At 39.5% G+C, this 8,060-nt stretch overlaps 1 pseudogene; it reads right to left on the bottom strand.

The window, feature by feature from the left end:
- Positions 1 to 917: 917 nt before the first annotated feature.
- Positions 918 to 2,606, bottom strand: LOC101106144 (elongation factor 1-alpha 1-like; annotated as a pseudogene).
- Between the last annotated feature and the right edge of the window lie 5,454 nt (positions 2,607 to 8,060).

Raw genomic sequence — 8,060 nt, 5'->3', positions numbered from 1 at the left:
TGAAAGTGAAAAGTGAAAATGAAGCCGCTCAGTCGTGTCTGACCCTCAGCAACCCCATGGACTGCAGCCTTCCAAGCTCCTCCATCCATAGGATTTTCCAGGCAAGAGTACTGGAGTGGGGTGCCACTGCCTTCTCCTCATTACTAGTAGTTGTATTCAAATAATCCAAGATAAATTTTCAGACTGCCATTTTACACCTCAAGCTTCTGCTAAGGTCTGTTAAGTAGCATTTACAATGAACATGCAAAGAGCTTTTCCACCAGCAACTGAAAGGTGATAGGGATAAGTCTTGTGTAAACATCTCCCTTTCAAGGATAGAATGCCAGGTCTCTGCTCCCATGAGAAAGGTCACTCAAACATAAGGCCTTAGGGACAGTTAATTGCTCCTGGCCACTGGGGTGGTAGAAATATCCAAGGATACCACTCCTGCTCCAGAGGGGCCCATGGTCAGTCATGCCCAGGCTGTGGAATGCAGCACCCCATGTACACATGTGGGAGAGTGAAGCTGAGGACTCCAGCTGTGGCACATGCACACAGGACCTTGAAGGCTCAGCTACGGTGTTTGTGAGGCAGCCATTTACTTGCTTTATTATTCTGTAACACTTTCAAAAAAAAATTTTTTTAATAAACACTTTCAGTAGCAATAAGCTCAAAGAAAGTCATATTTAAATTTACTGAAAATTAAGTACTGAATTTCTCCTTCTGAAGGAAGTTGGTAATAGATATGCACATTAATTTGCACAAGATGTCATCATTTACCATGAGAACCCTGGAAAATCAAAGCCCCAAACTTAAAAGAAAGGGATCAACTTTTAATCCAAAATTCAAATTCTTGTGTGTGTGTGTGTTTTATTTTTTTATTTTTTCTCATTGAACTTTTTTTAATGGGTCTTAAATTCTGTGACAGATTTTTGGTCAAGTTGTTTTCATTAAAAAGTACTGATTTTAAAAACTAATAACTTAAACTGCCACACACAAAACATATGGTCCACAAAAACATTCTCCTTTCCTTCTGAAGGTTTTACGATGCATTATTATCATTAACCAGTCTTTTACTATTAAACTTAAATGGCCAATTGAGACAAACAGTTCTGAGACCGTTCTTCCACCACTGATTAAGACTGGGGTGGCAGGTATTGGGGATAATATTCATTTAGCTCTCTGAGCTTTCTGGGCAGACTTGGTGACCTTACCAGCTCCAGCTGCCTTCTTGTCCACTGCTTTGATGACACCCACAGCGACTGTCTGTCTCATGTCACGCACAGCAAAATGGCCCAGGGGAGGATAATCAGAGAAGCTCTCAACACACATAGGCTTGCCAGGAACCATATCAATGATGGCAGCGTCACCAGATTTCAAGAATTTAGGGCCATCTTCCAGCTTTTTCCCAGAACGAAGATCAATCTTCTCCTTCAGCTCAGCAAACTTGCAAGCAATGTAAGCTGTGTGACAATCCAGCACAGGTGCATATCCAGCACTGATTTGGCCTGGATGGTTCAAAATAATCACCTGAGCTGTGTAGCCAGCAGCTTCCATGGGTGGATCATTTTTGCTGTCACCAGCCACATTGCCACGATGGACATCTTTGACAGGCACGTTCTTGACATTGAAGCCCACACTGTCCCCAGGAAGGGCTTCACTCAGTGCTTCATGGTGCATTTCTACAGACTTCACTTCAGTTGTTACATTGACTGGAGCAAAGGTGACCACCATGCCAGGTTTGAGAACACCAGTCTCCACACGACCCACAGGGACAGTACCAATACCACCAATTTTATAGACATCCTGGAGAGGCAAATGCAAGGGTTTGTCAGTTGGGCGAGTTGGTGGCAGGATGCAATCCAGAGCTTCAAGCAGGGTGGTTCCACTGGCATTGCCGTCCTTATGGGTGACTTCCATCCCTTGAACCATGGCATATTAGCACTTGGCTCCAGCATGTTGTCACCATTCCAGCCAGAAATTGGCACAAATGCTACTGTGTTGGGATTGTAGCCAATTTTCTTAATGTAGATGCTGACTTCCTTAACAATTTCCTCGTATCTCTTCTGGCTATAGGGTGGCTCAGTAGAATCCATTTTGTTAATGCCAACAATTAGTTGTTTCACATCCAGGGTGTAAGCCAGAAGGGCATGCTCACGGGTCTGCCCGTTCTTGGAGATACCGGCTTCAAAGTCACCAACACCAGTAGCAACAATCAGGACAGCACAGTCAGCCTGGGATGTGCCTGTAATCATGTTTTTGATGAAGTCTCTGTGTCCTGGGGCATCAATGATGGTAACATAGTACTTGTGCTGGTCTCAAATTTCCACAGGGTGATATCAATGGTAATACCACGCTCACATTCAGCTTTCAGTTTGTCCAAGACCCAGGCATATTTGAAGGAGCCCTTTCCCATCTCAGCAGCCTCCTTCTTGAACTTTTTAATTGTTCTCTTGTCGATCCCGCCACATTTGTAGATCAGATGGCCAGTCGTGGTAGACTTCCCTGAATCTACGTGCCCAATGACAACGATGTTGATGTGGGTCTTCTCCTTTCCCATTTTGGCTTAGGTTTAATGGTGGTTTTCACGACACCTGTGTCCTGGCAGCAAACCCGTTGCGAAAAAGTGTGTGTGTGTGTTTTAACACTGCCATGTGATGATGACTAAATCCCATGACTGCAGGATGTACCACTCTATCTGTGATGCATGATTTTTCTTTTTTTTAATGTTAAGTATAACTGTATTTTTATATAGCTGGTTTCTTTGTTTTCATTTAATTTCATATTAAAGTATACTTGATTTGCAAGTATATCATCATATTAGTTTCAAGTAGTACAGCACAGCAATTCAGAATATGTATATTCCCTTCAGATTCTCTTCCCTTGCAAATTATTATTAAAACAAGATATTGAGTATAATTCCCTGTGCTATACAGTAGGTCCTTATTGGCTATCTATTTTATATATAGTAGTTGTTATTTAGTGCTCAGTAGTGTCTGACTTTTTGCGACCCACGGTCTGTCCATGGAATTTTCTAGGCAAGAATACTGGAGTGGGTTGTCATTCCTTTCTCCGGGGGATCTTCCCAACCCAGAGATTGAACCCCGGTCTCATGCATTGCAGGCAGACTCTTTACCATCTGTGCTACTAGTGAAGCCCATATTTAGTAGTGTGTACATGTAAATCCCAAACTCTTAATTAGCATGACTTTTTTTTTACATCCACAGATATGTTCTAGAATGTATTTCTTTTGTTTTAATGAAGTGATTGATATGTAGTTACAAAACACAAAGTGATAGTTGACTTCATCAGCAAAAAAGAACATCACACACAACGAAATGATGCCAGGTTTACACACTGCCCTTAGATGCCTCAAGTAGAAATTATTTCATTTCAATAATGGTTTTATTTTCTCATCAATCTAGGGAATCAACATCAAGCTTTTGTAAGTTCATTCATCAAAGGTGAAACATTTGACATTATTATGACTGTTATTATAAATCAGTTTAAAGGTTCAATGCTGAAAATGAAATTATTGTTTTGCAATGACTATATGATTAAAAAATTTTAGTAGCACACAGTATGTGGTACAAAAAAAACATTCTTAATAAATTAAAAAAGTGTAGCAGAATATATTTGGAATAAATTGTAATCTACATATAATTGATAATTGCATTCCAGAAAGCTGCACTATTTTATTCAAATAGGAAACACAGTTTTCACATTTAAAATATTTTTATACATACATAGAAAGATGGATTTCAAAATGATTATAATAAAACTGACATGGAAAACAAAAAATCACCAGATTACTCCTCTAATATCAAGCTGATATTAGAAGTATTTGAAACTTCAAAGAACTACTTTGTGAACCAGCATAAATGGCTGAGTGATACTACACCTTTCTTCAAATGAGTCCATGAAAGTTTAGTTGCATTTAGATCAAAATATTCAAAGAAATACACATACACACAAATTTGCTTTGAGTCTTTTATCAAAATTTAATTATTGGAAACAAACAGGAATCCATTGAAATGTGTTCCCTTCAAACATGAGCTTAACAAAATAAGCAATCAAAAGCTCAAATTCTATATGAGGTTTTATATAAAATGATAAATTGTACTCTGTAATAGCTTCCCTGGTGGCTCAGAGGTTAAACTGTCTGCCTGGAATGCGGGAGACCTGGGTTTGATCCCTGGGTCAGGAAGATCCCCTGGAGAAGGAAATAGCAACCCACTCCAGTACACTTGCCTGGAGAATCCCATGGAGGGAGGAGCCTGGTAGGCTACAGTCTGTGGGGTCGCAAAGAGTCGGACATGACTGAGCGACTTCACTTTCACTTTCAATATTTCAACTGTTTTTATTGCATAAACTTATACTCTAAATTGTAATAAAATAAAATCAAGAAAGCCCATGATTTCACAGTGTCTAAATTTAGCAAAATTTTCAAAAAATCATACAGATAACATGAGTAAGTTTTGTCATAGGATGCTTGGGACTGGTGCACTGGGATGACCCAGAGGGATGGTACAGAGAGGGAGGTGAGAGGGGGGTTCAGGCTGGGGAACACACGCATACCTGTGGCAGATTCATGTTGATGTATGGCAAAACCAATACAATATTGTAAAGTAATCATCCTCCAATTAAAATAAATAAATTTACATTTAAAAAAAAAAAGTTTCTTTAAAGAAACTGCTCATAGAGGAAGCTATGAGGTAATTCCTACTGACATATTTGGGCTGACATATTTTTCCATAAAACACAATTTTGAAAAAATTGCATGTAATTTTGTGGACAAAAAAAAAAATTACCACACTGAAAATTACATTCTTCAGAACAATACTAGGAACAATGTACTAGAAAAAATAAATTGCTAAAAACTAGATGAACAGCTGTCAAAATTTAAAATCAAATTTAAGATAAAGTCAAGCAAGAATTTACAACAATTGATATTTCATCAAAAATTTCTTTTAAAGAATGTATCTAAAAAAGAGGGAATATATGTATATGTGTGGCTGATTCACATTGCTGTGCAGCAGAGACTGACACAGCAGTATAAATCAACTGTACTACAATTTTTTAAAAATGTATTTTTCTACTTTATTTTAAATTATGTTTAGATAGGATGTCCATGTCTAAACAACTATTTGCAATGCAACAACTACTCCATACTGTTACTTTATGATGTTGGTTGTAGGATAAGCATAATTCTACTGTACAGTAGGTATTCTGAGGCATCCATTATTTACATGGCCATTAAATCTATTGTCAGTCTCTAAATGGCCAAATTGTTCCCCCAGTCACAATGGCTTAGTTGCTGACTCAGTGCCTAGAAGCACAGAGCTATTTCTCATTGCTTACTGTCTACTTAGTGTGTACTACGTGCCAGGAGCCACATAAATAACCTGACAAATGTTAGATCTCAGTTATCACAGTCTCCAATTTATAAACAAGGGAAATGAAACTCAGAAGGCTTAAATTCTTATGCCAGGACCTCATGAGCAGAAAATGGGCTCCACTTATCATGACCTATGAAGTTCCTGTGATATTGTACTGTCCCTCATCCCTAGAACACAAAACCTTTAAAGCCCACTTAAATTTACAGTGTCTCCTACCATTCATTTATTTCTTTTTCATGTTTTTTTTTTAATCTTAACTCCTTTGTTATAAATTATTTTTGCCAAAATGGAAAATATTAGTTTTTGCTTTTCTGATCTTACTTACATAGTCCTCCTTGAAAGTGGGGGTTTTGCCTTCTTCAATACAGCTGTGAACAAGAGAGATCGTAGGCCACTGTACATTATAAACACTGGCCAACACATTACTCAGTGAAATTTTGTTGCACAAACACCAACATAAAGTGTAGGTGGTATGATCAAGAGATATAGAGAAGAAAGAAACAGCCATGAACTGAATTTCTCAAGTCTTCATTGATGAATGGAGCTTATTATTTGTCCATGTGGTCAGTCTCCCTCAGAGGCTGGAAATTTACCTTCTGACAACTGGGAATCACCAATTGATATCTGTAACCATTAGAAACATTCTGAGATTATTTAAGCATGCACGGTTCCTCTAGGGAAGTGTAAGGAATGAAGAAAATAACCAAACTTTTTTAAATTAATTTTTATTTGCATATATTTGCTTTGCAATGTTGTGTTGTGTGAATCAGCTAAATGTTTACATATATCTGTTGGAGAAGTGTGTAATTTCTCCAGTTCTGTCTCATCACAGCAAAAATGTGGAGTGGCAGACCAGTGTTACAGCTCTGGTATAGCTGTTTAAATGGTGTACTAGTGTTACAGCTCAGTTTTATTTGGCAAGCAAAGGACAACACATCCTTGAGTCGTGAGGGAAGGCCGACCCAAAGAAGCAAAGAGAAAAGAGAAAAGCTCAATTTGGCTCCTCTTTTTATGTTTTTTCTCCTCCCCCTGACCCTGCCCTATGTAAATTGGGCTAACCAGGAGGGCTGTTCGTTTCACCTGAAGTTCTCACTCCAGTCCTCAGATCTTCCTATTTTCATGGGCTTTATTCTGCTTTGTCATTTAGCCACTGCCATTCTGGACTCCTTTTTCCTATTCTAACTACCTAACATTCCCCACTCAAGAGGCCCAATTTTTTTCAGAATAGCAGTGTTGAGTTCTCTCTGGCTACTTCCTGCTGAGCTGGGACAGCAAGGGGCATTGGGCCTCCCCTTCTTACTATTCTCAAGCCTCAGAGTCCTTACAGTGGTGTCCGTCTAAGGGTGAGTGATATTTTCTGTGGTTGCGTGTAGTTTTATATATCCTTGTTGAATTGACACTGCATGTTGTAGCTTGTTGACCTGGGCAGAGACAAAATGGGTTAGACAATTGATAATACATGGAGTAATAAATATGGTGATAACAGATATTAGTAGGGGCATTAGCTAACTCCAAATTCCCCCTCGCCAGGAGAAGGATCCCCTAAACAGAGATTGTAGCCACCCCAAGAACTCTCCAGCTTTTTCTTTAAAATCCTATGAGATCTGAATGTTTTTCTTGAAGACTGTGAGATTTTCTTTAACTTAACTGGAGGTATTGACCCAGAAATAGCATGTCTCATTCAAGATGGCTCAAGTCCCTCCTTGTTCAGAGATCAGAAGATCTATCTCCTGTTTGTTTTGGAGTACAACCCCTGCAAAGCTGTGCTGGCTCTTTAGAGCTATCCTGAGAAATCTTACCCCCAGAAACTTAATTTTGGTGGTGTTCATTAGAATGACACTCATTTGTAGTCCTGTATAGGTATCTGAGATCTCCCAGGGGCTCACAGGTGTATTGAGTGTCCTCTTCTGTTTTCTTCCACAGCTTGACTCGTGAGTAGTGAATCCAGGAATCGTGTCCTGGTACCTTGACTGCTGTGGGTGTAGAAAATATTACAGGGTAGGGGCCCTTCCATGTGGGCTGGAGTTGAGCCTTTTGGGACCCATCTTTCCCTACTTTAATTAGGACTTGAGTCCCTGAAGTATATAGTGGTGGCTCTTTAGAATCTTTTTGGTCCTGTTTGACATCCCACAAGTGTATATCTTGTTGGAATTGACAAATGGCCATGGCATAAGACTGGACAGTCTGAGCTTCTGGATCTAGGAAGAGGTCATTGTCATAAGCAAAGGTCTCCCATATAGCATCTCATCAGGACTAAGACCAACCTCTTCCTTAGGGGCAATGCGGGTGAGGAGGAGAGCTATTGGTAAAGCTCCTTCCATCCCAGGGAGGTCTCCTGGGTCATCTTTTTTATTGGTGATTTTAAGAATTGATTGGCTCTTTCTACTTTTCCTGGAGACTGAGGCCTACATGCACAATGGAGATAATAAGGAATGCCCAATTCTTTAGAGACCCCTTAGGTGGCCTTAGAAGTAAATGATGTCCCATTGTCACTTTGTAATGACCTAGGCAGACCAAATCTCAGAATGAGTTCGTGGAGCAGTTTTTTACAACCTTGTCAGCCCTTTCAGTCTGGGTGGGAAGGCCTTCAATCCATCCTGTGAATGTATCTATCATGACTAATAGGTATTTATACCCTTGAGAAACTGGCATCTGGGTGAAGTTCATCTGCCAACCCTCTCC

This window comes from Ovis aries, chromosome 2 (assembly GCF_016772045.2).
Source record: "Ovis aries strain OAR_USU_Benz2616 breed Rambouillet chromosome 2, ARS-UI_Ramb_v3.0, whole genome shotgun sequence".
Lineage (NCBI taxonomy): Eukaryota > Metazoa > Chordata > Mammalia > Artiodactyla > Bovidae > Ovis > Ovis aries.
Note: the sequence above shows the minus strand (reverse complement) of the source record. Positions and strands in the feature narration are given on the sequence as shown.